At 37.3% G+C, this 12,625-nt stretch overlaps 1 protein-coding gene across 3 annotated transcripts in view; it reads left to right on the top strand.

The window, feature by feature from the left end:
- Positions 1–12,625, top strand: part of limch1b (LIM and calponin homology domains 1b) — a 77,891-nt gene that overhangs the window by 16,226 nt on the left and 49,040 nt on the right. For all 3 annotated transcript variants that reach the window (XM_067384418.1, XM_067384426.1, XM_067384435.1), the window contains exons 2-3: positions 6,337–6,407; positions 10,956–11,025. The gene's annotated coding sequence lies outside the window, so the exon portion shown is untranslated. The remainder of the gene's footprint in view (positions 1–6,336; positions 6,408–10,955; positions 11,026–12,625) is intronic.

Here is a 12,625-nt window from a genome sequence, read left to right as displayed (position 1 = left end):
ACACACACACACACACACACACACACACACACACTGGTTGTTGCTCTGCAGATCTGTGCGATTCTAAAAACAGAAAGTGGGGCAGAAACTCTCCTGCCGCCTCCAGTCCACTCCCATCAGCCCCTGGGGCAGCGCCGATCCTTTCTGGCCTCCTTTAATTCGTGTTCGTGGTCGGAGCATCCATTATTCATCTGAGATCCTTCATGGATCCACACAACACAAGTCAAGATCACTATAAAGTGTGCTCAGTTCCTCTCAGGGAGAAGCGGACACTGTTCTGTCACAGATCGTACTGTAGGTGTTTGTATTCAAAGTCAAAGAGCAAACACACTAGAGCAGGTTTAATTGCATATTTAAGGTTTTGCACTGCATTATATAATATGACTGTATTTATAGTCTATATTCGTTTAGTAGAAGAGGGAAATCATGTTCATATCCAGCTAGAAAAATATGATAAAAACATTAACATTCATTTACTGAAGTGCTGTTCAGGAAGGGTTCATCTCTGGTTATTTTTAGAGTGATGTCTAGAGTTGAGATGGTCCAGATGAGCTTTCATTCTTTTAGTTAAAGCTTAATTAATATGGACATACAAGTAAAAAAAAAAAAAATATTAATAACAGATGTTGTATCAATAGAAAGTATAAACAACAACATAAATTGTCTGTAAATGTCTAGAACCGGCCCTGAAAATCAGACAAAACAAAGAAATAAATCTGATAGATCAAAGCGACAGGCTTGATGCGTCGACATGGAAATATGAATGTGATGCATTATATTTCAGATCAGTTCTTAATAGAGAACAATAATACTCTGTTTAAAAACTACCATGATAAATAAGTAAATAATTAAATAAATCTCAAAATTATTCTCAAAATCTCAATTCTCAGTGAATGCTTTGGTTCTGTTTTTGCCAAAAGTGTATGTTTCCCTATAATGATCAAAGCATTGAGACTGAGATTAGAAATGAAATTGGTCTGCGAATTTAAGCCAACAGATATTGCTCATGTCCTGGGCAGAAAATGAGTTTCATTCACTCTCACACCTACTGAGACTCAAACCCGTGACCTTCAGGTTACAAGTCTCTAACCATTAAGCCACAATACAAAGTCTGATTTATAGAATCACATGACCTTCATTATTTCCAGCTGAATATTGTATTTCACTCAGATGTTACATGAAAAAAGTCAAATGTTATTAAAAAAATTGTTCATATTGGTAAGTATTTCACAGTAAATATAATAAAAGAAGAGCTTCTAGTGTTTTCTTAAAAATCTGCAAAATGTTGTTGCTGAATATCTCTGGATGCTGAACACACTCCAGAACCTTGAGATGCTGCAGCAGTTCCTCTCTCTCTCTCTGCTGGACGTCTGCTGCAGTGTCTGTCAAACAGCTGAAGCTCTGAGAGCTCGTACTGTGAGATGGATGTGCCTCTAACCTTTGGCTGAACCGTGTGGATCCTGGTGCTTCTCAGACAGCAGAAAGAAAGAGAGCATTCTTCCTCGTCCATACACTAACCCGTCTCTCTGACAGAACCGCAGCGAGAGATACTTACAACAACAACATGCAGTAACTCGCTTCATCAGTGTCTTTAAGAAGACTGTAGGCTTGTGTGCAGCTTCACCTGATCTGTTCCCATTGACCTCTGTCTGCCTGTCAAAAAAGTATATAATATAATTATATGAATAACACATTACATTCTCTTTCAAAGTGTGTAGTGCCAGCTGAATGTAGTGAAGGCCTCACACTAGATTCTGAGCAGGTGAAATTTCAACGGACAAGATGTGATGTCACAGTCTGTGCCGCTTTTTTAAAAACATAAATATAAGAAATAATAATAAATCCAAAACATTCAGTCTGCTCCACATTCCTTCAGCATTGCAAACACAGATTTAAAGTTTTATTTTGATTTTAATCTAAGAAATGATTCTTCCATCCAGTCGAAGCATTCTTTGGTGCTCTCAATATTTCATGCTTCTTCTAGTTCTTCTGCTTGATGCAAGGCTAAATTTAGTCTCTCATGTAAAAATAAAGCGGTGAGCTGCAGGTGTGGTGCTCTGATGTTTCTCAGCGCTCTGATAATGGAGAGCGGGTCGGTGAAGTGATTAAAGAGGATGATGGATGGGAGAGTAAAGATGGGTGGAGCTAGACATGTCCAAAATGACACAAGTTTGTATAGGTTAGTGACAAGCTGTTTTTTTTTTTTTTTTTTGTAATGTTACAGTCTGTTTGTATTTGACGTTTACTGTGCAGTAATGTACTAATGTTTAATGTTGAGCGAGAGTTTGGACCAATGAGATTTTGTTGTGGGCATGATGTCACAAAAATAGAAGTATGCCAACAAAATTTAGTTGTCCAATTGGTGATGCTAAAAGTTAATTCAGTTTTAAAGGAAACAGATGAAAGTGAATCTGGCAACATTTTATATTACATTGGTTGTTGTACGTATTGCAATGAATTGCCTGATGAGTGGTGCTAAAGGGCTCTATCACATTTGAAAATAATGTAGAACCTACACTAAACCTGACCTTAAGCCTGACCGAACGCAAACATGAGAGATAAACACATTTGCTGAAGCAACCAATGTCATTTTATCTGCTTCATGCGGTCTCTTTTATCATGATGGTGTTTCACAGACTCGAGCGAGAGCAGTGCTGAATCAGCTGAACGAGCAACTTTATTGTCAGAAAAGACACTCGTATGGATGGATTATGTGATGCAAACATGAAAATACATTAGTTTACAAACCATGCACTATAGTACAAGTGTTTTAAGGTCATAACATACAGTAGTATTGTGCAAAGGACCACATGAAAACAACGTAATAATCAACAATCTGCCACTGTAATAGTTTGTGTGAAAAGGAATGAAAGTTGTTGGTGTTTTACTGCCTCTAGTGTTCATCATGTCATCTGAAACTGCAGTGAATTGTGTGTACAGGACTGTGTTTTGTGTTGCACAGGAGTGTTCCAGCTCACAACTAATACTTGTTTAACATGTAAGTTATAGTGTTGCTTATTTTTCAAGACGTGGTTCACGTGTAAACCCTGCTGCAGGTATAGACCGAGATATAACCAGCTCTTCTCCTGCTGCAGTGGAGATTGTGACAGAGATTAGCTGATAATTACTGCACTAAAGTCAATTAGTCGGATTACTGTTAGGAGTGTGTATGAATGATGGCTGTCTGATTTCACAACACCTCTTCCTGAAAACTGTACAGTAATTAAATGTAGCTGGAAGCATGATAATTGCTTGAAGAAGCACGTCCCACTGCAGACTTGATGTGGTTTTCTTTCAGATTGCTAGTTTATGAAAATAATCTTGAGATCGCCATGGTAGCAGGTTGGGTCTGGTTTGCTCTGGTTCTGTTTTCATCTGGACACACCTGTTGACTTTGAAGCTAGTTCAGAAGATTCCCAGCATCAGCCTGGAGGTAAATGAGCAAACTCTCATGCAGCTGTTTGATTTGATCTGAAGTTTCTTAATAAACAGTATATAACTGTGAGAAGTTTTCCAAGTTACCGGAGCAGGATGGAACAGGATCATGCTGTGATGTGAGGATTTGCATAGAACAGATCAGAGTTTTTGATTCCATTGTGTGTCATGTATAACACTTTACTGTGTAAGACTGAGATGATGTTCAGCTGACTGCACATCATCCAGTTTATTATATGACTACTGAATAAATGAAGCTGAAATGATTGTATTTTGTGAGAAGAGAGAGAGTCAGAGTGATACAAGAGATGAAACTAGCTATAGGAAATTGTTTATCGGTCATTATAAAATAACAACACACAGTGCCTCGATTGACCACTCAAAATCAAGTGTTCCAGAGAGCCACAATAATCTTTAATAACACAAAGTATGCTCTGTTATGTACGGTGAAAATCTAAGAAAATGTGTTATTTTTTCAGAAAAGACAAAAAATGCTACAGTATAAACATGTTAATTGGTTAAGTGTAAGTGTATAATTATATTAATTATAAGTGTAAGTTACCTTACTATATATAGTAAAAACTGTAAAATCATTGAAATGTTAAATTGTAAGTTTAACATTGCATTGTCACTTTACTGTAAAGTACTATGTACAAATATATGTTTTTTGCAAGTAAAAACTATGAATTACTACATGATTAATGGTGAAACAACAGATAAACAATCCAAACGAGAGAACAGCAGAGAAACAAAATAAAGGAACGATCAGAATTATCAGAAGCAAACAAAACTTCACATCAGTGAGTGAACAGATGCTGGATAATGACTAACTGCTGACTCCGAGCAGAGGATTGTGGGAAATGGAGTCCTAGAAGTTCAGAATTCAGGTGATAGCGGTCTATAGAAGTGGATGTGACACAGTACATTCCCACAAATCACATTTAGTTTTATTTAAATAGTTTTTTCCTCTATTTCAGTAGTGGAATTTATTTTTATTTATGGAACATTGGTGTGTTTTGTGTTACTTTCTTTGTTATTTTTTTAATGTTTATTTCATTATTTTAGCTGTGTGTAACTCTAATGGATTTTTTTTATTTGTGTGAGTAACAGTAGAATTACTTTTAGGGTCATTATTCATAAAAGTGCTGGTTTTGATTGTTTAATTCATCATGCGGCCTTCCACCTGTACTATGGTATTATCAGTATATGTTAAGGTACAAAGCAGATTGTATTTGCCAGTAGGTTGGTACGGTATATTAACATTATATCACTTATATGTTCAGTTATGAACTGTAAAATATACCTGCACTGAAATGCCTGGAACATTATCATCATTTTACGGTTATCACCTTCAGGTTTGTGTGGAGACGCTTCACTCCGGAATCTCCTGCTATTCAGATCATCATCTCGTAAACAGAGTGAACCCAGCATGAGAAAATCTCTGCGTTGTTTTTGCTTTAGTAACTTTACTGGGTTTCTCTGTTGTGCCGGACTGGATCCTCCTGCTGAGCACAACAAAGCTGGGGAAGTGGTAAACTTGGCCACGGATGCGTGAGAATGGCCTGTGTTATGTCATTAAAACGTCCGCCGGGAGCAGAGGCGCAGAAAAAAGGAAACATCTTTTGATTGTTTAGGGAAACAATGAGGACACGCACCGGGACGCATTCCATGTGCAGCAGCAAAGCGGACGCATTCCAGCGACTAATGGAGTGGCCCGGGACGACCTGCGCCGCTGTTTACCACTGTGAAAGATCAGCCGTCTGCCAGAAGCTACTGTGTGTTTTTGGCAGTTTGAGCGCGTTCATTCGGTGAATCTGTGAGCTCTACACCACACACAGATGATCTTATGATGGATGTTTCTCTCGTTAATATTCTTTATATGTGTTTGGACTGGTTGAATGGTTTATCAGGCACAATAAATGGTTGTGAAATCTTCCACAGACCTATAAAATACTGCTGACCTGTTCTGGAAGTTTTTATATTTCTTGTAATATTCATTGTGTAATGATGATTTTGCATTACCTGGTCTTTATTTAAGAACTAAAATATTGCTACTTATCATTAGAATATCAATTCAATAAAATAGTTTGAGATATAAATTTTCCCTCATTCCTGAATCAGAGACTTATTTTTACACATGTGGTTTGTTTTTCTTCTTCCTGAATGACTGTGAAATCTCGATGCTGTTGTGCTTTCAGTCACTCAACTTTATTATAGTGTAATTTTAGCTTTGTTTGTGTGGCAAAGCATAAAAAAGTTATATATGCCAGAAAATATTTCTTAGAAACTGTCCTTTTCCATGTGTTATTGTGTCTTTTCCTCAGATCCTTAAGCTCAAGTGTAACTCCAGCTAATCTCCACCCAAGTTGTTCTTTCTGGACTATAAAAGTGTTTAGTAGATCGCAACTATTTTGAGGAAGGATTGTAAAATGCACTAAAATAAATGAGCTGCTTGATTATGTAATAATTATAGCAGTATAAAACTGTGAATACGTAACCTGCTTATGCCTCTGAGGGAGGAAAACACTCGCAGCACTGAAGGTAAATCCCAAATGTCAGGAATAATTAGCATGGATACTCGCCTGAGAAAGAGATTTAGCCAGGATGACGGCCGCTTACACCAAGCCTGTTAGAGAGAGAGAGAGAGAGAGAGCGTGATGTTTATTTCTCTCTCTCCGGTCTGAAATAAGCAGTGGAATAAGCTTTGATTTGCGCTGTCAGAGAAGGTCATTTCCTGCTGTGTTGTTGATTTTCATCTTGGATTTTCTCTATTGTAATTCCAGAGGTTTCTCTGAGAAACGCAGCTATAAACACTGAAAACTACACACTTTAAACCATGTAGATCTCAGTGAAGTAGACTGGTGTGTGATAACTGTGTGTGTGTGTGTGTGTGTGTTGCAGGTGGTGACCGGCAGGAGTTTCTCTGACAGGGACTTCAGAGCTGGACTCGACAACGGCATCTTACTCTGCGAGTGAGTAACTCACACACACACACACACACACACACACACATTTAAAAAGATAGTGTGCCCAAAACTGTAAATTCTGTCATTATTTACTCACGTTTTCTGTCTTTTGTGGAACAAACATTTCACAAAGTGAGCAAGAACTGGGCCTGTCGAGCCAAAATCACAAAAAACACCATAAAACACAATATATTATAAATGTAGTGTAAATATAAATAGGCCATACAATGTTTTGGTAGATTACAAATAAATATGCTAGCTATGAACATGTTGTCAGCACATAGTAATATAAAGTGGATCTTAATATGTTATTGCTCAGATTAATGGAGCGTTATAATTTCGCTCAGAAATGAACGTTCAGTGAAGGACATTGAGCTCTAATGATGTTTGATCCCAACGCAGAAGAAATCAGTCATACAGGTCTGAATGAGAAAATGATGACAGAATTCTCAGTTTTGGTACACTATTCCTTTAAGGAACTGTTGATATCATATATTAAAATTGATATTGCTGTCCTAAAATTATTTATGAGCATTAAAATAGACAAAAAGTGCCATGAATGGACAGCATATAATCTGTTTTTGGCAGAATGTGATTTATTTGAGTTCATTATGATCTATATTTGTTCTGTAGACTTATCTATAGATATCAGGGTAAATCCAGTCACTGGCATTGTTGAGATGTTTAGGAGTTACACGTGTGAAAACGGGCTCTTTCTCTCAGGGTGAAGCTGTATGAAATGTCTCAGTTCATAGAGTCTTGTCTGAGTAGAGCAGAAGCTTTGATGGCCTGTTTTCACCAGCGTCGTTTACCATTAGACTAATTAACAGCAGTGTTTGTGTTGGAAGTCTTCAGAACTCTCCTGACTACTTCTCATTACACACTTACTGAGTAATGCTCGAGTTATGACACTGTCCGTCACACACACAATCCCCTAAAGTCTAGTCCAGTTTGGAGCTCATTCTGCTGAAGAACTGCCCTCTCAGGCAGGAAAGATCAGTCCGACTGACATAAAAAGGCAACCAATCACAGTTAGTCATTCCAGGTCAGGTGGATCTGAAATCAAACACAGCTCTGAGAACAAACTGACTGGATCTGCCCTATAAGTGTGCTCAAGGATCTGTGTTTTCTTAAGAAGTATCTCAAAACTCTTCTGTATATTTCAAGTATAGCTGCACGATTATGAATAAATTGAGAGTCATGATTTTTGTTTCAAGTAGAGATCATGATTCTCCCACGATAAACAGACAACTAAAGAAAATAATGCAATTTACTAGAGGTTCTGGCAAAATGTTAATTGCTGCAGTCTATTTAAAATGTCAAAAAATCTGAATTAATTATTTTTAAAAAATCAGTGTGAGTGAATGATTCAATGACTCACTCATAAATGCTTTACTTGTTTCATTACTGGATGAATCAGCGTTTTTAAATGAATGTCTTGAATAAATGATTTAATGACAGATAGATTTTTAACAGTCACTGTCGTGGAGAAAATTCTTGCAAATGAAGCTCAGGAGTTCCAGAAGTCAAAATAAGACTTTATTCCACAAACCCGAGAATTTACCTCAGGCCAGGGCGCTGTTCTTATACATTTTTCTTATCTGTTGTTTGGGAATTTTTTTAAGATTCAACCCACCTGTTTCCTCCTGTTTTAATTCATACTCCTTTCATTTTTGTCTTTAATTGTGGAATCCCGTCAGTTTATAATCAACCGTATCCCAGAGGCAAAATGCCCAAATAAGTTCTATTTTAACTTTTTCCAAGGACAGTTAACTCTTTCCCAGAGGCAAGATGCCTTCAGGAGACACATGTATTTCATTCTCACCTCTCAACGATGGTCTGATATCTTCTTTGGTCTTTCACAGCCGTCTGTTGTTTGACGGGAAATCCCCTGACTTTGTCAGAATTATTTCTCACAGCTTCATAAAACTGCTGCTACTGTGGTTTATTATATATTGAATAAAAATACTCTGACATTTGTCACCACCTACTGGTGTATCGATGTAATCAATACAATTGATATTTGAAGCAGCAATTACTTTCAAAATAATTTGCTCTATTTTGACAAATCTGAGCTATAAACTTTTATCCCAGTTCTTCTGTGATAACTTGAGTATTTTTTTTTTTTTTTTTTAAACATTTGAAAAATATACAAAACAAGTTACTTGAGTATTTGTAACACAGAAATAATAATGTTACTGTGTGGTTGAAAACTCATGTTTCATATTCATGACAACGTCTCTCTCTGGATCAGCAGCAACACAGATCTGAATGATCCGGTGTGATTTTGTAAAAGGTTTGATAGACACAGGTGAATCGTTATTTATGAATGAGATTGCGTGTGTCTGAATCGAGATTGCATCTTTTATCTCACAGCTCTAATTTCAAAGGACTTTTCTGAGTTTTTTTTTTTTTGTTTTTTTAATCACATTTTTGTTGTTTCACAACATCTTAGCCTGTTAACCTGCGGTGAAGAAAATGAGCTTAACATTCTGACATCTCATAATTTTCACAACAACAACATACTAAAAACGGAAAAGTTTTTTCTTTGCATTTTCCGCATACAGACAACAACATTGTCAAAACAATCCCCGTTCACACAGATCTGTGAAAATGACTAAAAATGCTGTATCCTGCTGCCCGGCCAGTAGATGGCAATGTTTTTTTTTTGTAGTTTACACGCATATGATAATGGTATAGTTTTTAAAAACGTGCACTTTGAAACTCCCCAAAACGCTGTTATTGTGTAAATGAACGGCCAAAACGCATAAAAAGTTTCCCGTTTTTATTTTATAAAAAATTGTTGCATAAACGGCCCCTAAGATTTTTTTTTTTTTTTTGAGAGAGAGATTTTGAGAGGACTGTATCCAAACACATCTGAAAAAAGGTTTTAATGAAATTCACAGTATACTTTACTTCGATTTCATTAGGGATTGATAAATTTGAATAGAATAATGATGAAATTATTCAGGAATTACTGACATATGCATCATTTGCAATATTTATTTGCAATATTTTTTGCTCGTCTCATAATGCTAATATTCCGTTGCTCAAACACGTGGTGAATTGCTGTCATTATTGTCATTAACGGGGTGTTGATGTGCTCAATGGCGCCCCTCCTGCTGGTGGCGCTCTAGTTGACCTCTGCCTCAGAAACGACCCTGTCCACACAATACATTCTTCACGTTTCAGAGTATTTCAGTGGGAAGTATAGTGTTTTATTAGTCAACAATTACTTAGTCTTATCCTCAGACGTCACGCTCACGGACCGCTGGATGAACGTCTGATGCACACAAAATGGGAAACACTTCCCATCACATTCGTCATCTGATTGGATAAATTCTCCAGGATTTCCGGGAGACGTGTGTCGCGTTCTTAAATGGCCCATCTGGAAACAAAGCTGACGGGATGCCAAACCCCCTCATGGAAGAGGAAAGCTGTCGTGTTTACGTGAGGCTGAACAAAACGAGCTGTGATTGGTTTCTTTTCATGTCAGTCAGACGGTCCTTGACCAATGAAAGCTGCTCTAGAGTCCAGACCTCTATGGCAGAACTAACGTTTACTTGACTGATTGATTATTGTGCTCGTGTCTGGGTCATATTCACTTGAGTATGTTTTTATCATGACTGCTTTATGAGAGGTTACTGATGGTTATTACACTTCACCTCTGATCTGACTCTATGATTCCTCTATTGTATTATAAAACAATGGAGAGTTCATAGAGATGCTTTGAGTGTTTGTGTGTGTGTGTGTGTGTGTGTGTGTGTGTGTGCTGAAGGTTAGTTAGGATCCTCTGGACAGCAGGAAGTTTAAGGACCCTGTACAGTCACACTCACATACGGTTTTAATTCTGCTCTTCAGTTAGTACGGCTGATGTTTTCAGGTCAAGGCTAATATAAAAGCGTGATTTATGATCTTTTACATTAGCGTGTCCTTAGCGTGACTTCTGTGTGTCCGGCCTGTGGAAGTCCTCACGTCTGATTCCTTTAAGACGTTCCAGGTGCATCCTCAACATGAAACACAAACTTCCTTCATATTTTACTAGAAAAAGGCACTTATTTATCCTGAAACTTGATAGCCATTTTAATTGCACATGTTATTGTGTATCAGATCATGTTTCATCTGTAGTGTTTTGTCCTTCAGGAGCTGTGCACTCATGAATTTAGTGTGCTTGTCTTCAGTCCCTAAACTGCACATTAACTTTTAAAGCCCAGTAGTGTATTTTTTTTATTTTTTTTATTTAAATAAACAGAATCATATTATTTGATTTGAATCAGCCTGACATAGGTAAAGGTCGTGACACACCAAACCCTCTTCAAAGAACGAGCAGTTTCACCTCACGTCATCTTTACACCTTATTTCTGTTTCTGTCTCACTAACAAGAACTCTTACTCCACCACAAGAAAAGGAACTTTGAATTCCTATTTGGAACATTATCAGTGTCTAAAGACCGTCTGACAGGTGAGGTAACCTGGCTTGTTCATGCAGACAGACGTGGAAACCTCCACTGACCCCAGAGAGTGAAGACTGATGTGATGTTTCTCTCTCTCTCAGACTGCTGAGCTCGATCCGACCGGGTCTGGTGAAGAAGATAAACAGGCTGCCCACTCCTGTAGCTGCTCAGGTAAGGGTTTATAGTGTCCATCTCTCTAAACATCTCTGAGTTTGTTTCATATTATGCCTGAAAGTTCTCCCGAACACATTCAGAGTTTTGCACTGATCATTAACAAGATAAAGAAACATTCAGGCTTTTCATATGTTTGACCCCGGAGCAGGGCTTCATAACCCTGGGTCAAGAGCAGTACTAACCCTGCTTCTAAATAACTGAAACGTTCATCTGTCAGGGGTTAAAAGCAGGGTTTAGAACGATAATAACCCGGCGTTAAGACAAGCAGTGTGAAAAGCCCCGTTTTGATGTAAAATAAGATTTTCCTGTTCTAGTATTTGTGGCACTGATCATGTGACATGTTTCCTGTCTTATCAGACCATTTTCAAATCATGCTCAAATCATTCACTTCCACTTTGTCAAATCTCATTGCAGCTCTCTAATGTGTAAACCTTGTTTCCTGACAGAACAGTAGAAGGGTTCACTGACTCCAGCTGTCAGATTAGAATCAGGTTTTGCTCACCATTAAACTGTTCATCATACACCATTCAAAAGATTAAGATCAGTAAGAGTTTATTTTATTTTATGAAAGAAAATAATACTTTTTAGTTAATACAGATGCATAAATTGATCAAAAAAGTTTTAGTAAAGACAATTATAATCTTAGAAATTAAAATAAATTCTGTTCTTTTGAACTTTCTATTGATTAAAGAATCCTGAAAATAAAATGTATGACGGTTTCCACAGAAATATGAATGTTTTCAACATTGATAATAATCATCATATCAGAATGATTTCTGAAGGATCATGTGACACTGAAGACTGGAGTAATGATGCTGAAAATTCAGCTTTGATCGCAGAAATAAATTACACTTTACTATATATTCACATAGAAAACAGCTGATTTACACTGGAATAATATTTCACTGTTTTTACTGTATTTTTTAATAAATAAATGCAGCCTTGATGAGCAGAAGAGACATTAAAAAATCTTAAACTTCTTAATGTTTTGTGGAAATACTTTATTTATGCAGTGAGCTGCTGTGAAGAAGTATTTCTGGTCATGAAACTCTTACGCTGTGGTGCGCTGAATTCATTTTTCCCTCTGAATTGTGTTAAATCATTTTTATTGCTGTTTACCTGAGGATATAAGAACAGAAGTAAATCATTCTGCTGTTTCTCAGTGTCCAGCATTAATGACTCTCAGACACAAATATTTGTCTGCACTATGATAAAAATGTAAATGTTTCTGAAGGCATCCCTGGAAAATCTCTTGATGTTTATATAGAAAACATCTCTCTGAATGGTCAAAGAATCCGGCGTCAGAGTCCGTGGCGTTCACCTTACGCTTCGACAGAGATCAACATCTGGAATCTGATCTTGGGTTTCTTTGTGGCACAAGTTTGGTAGTTGGATGTTGCCAGAGCTGTAAGGTCACCGCCTGCATGCTTTCAGAGGCGGATATTTAGTCAAAATGTCAAACTCTATATTGAGTTCAAATCACGCTGAGGTTTCAGGCTCATGAATGCGCCTCTTGTTTTCTTTAAGGGTGTTCTTTCATTTTCGCCCTCCACCTCCTTTTGTCCTCTCACATCAGTGACGAGTCCCAGAATGCCGT

This window comes from Chanodichthys erythropterus, chromosome 1 (genome assembly GCF_024489055.1).
Source record: "Chanodichthys erythropterus isolate Z2021 chromosome 1, ASM2448905v1, whole genome shotgun sequence".
NCBI lineage: Eukaryota > Metazoa > Chordata > Actinopteri > Cypriniformes > Xenocyprididae > Chanodichthys > Chanodichthys erythropterus.
Note: the sequence above shows the minus strand (reverse complement) of the source record. Positions and strands in the feature narration are given on the sequence as shown.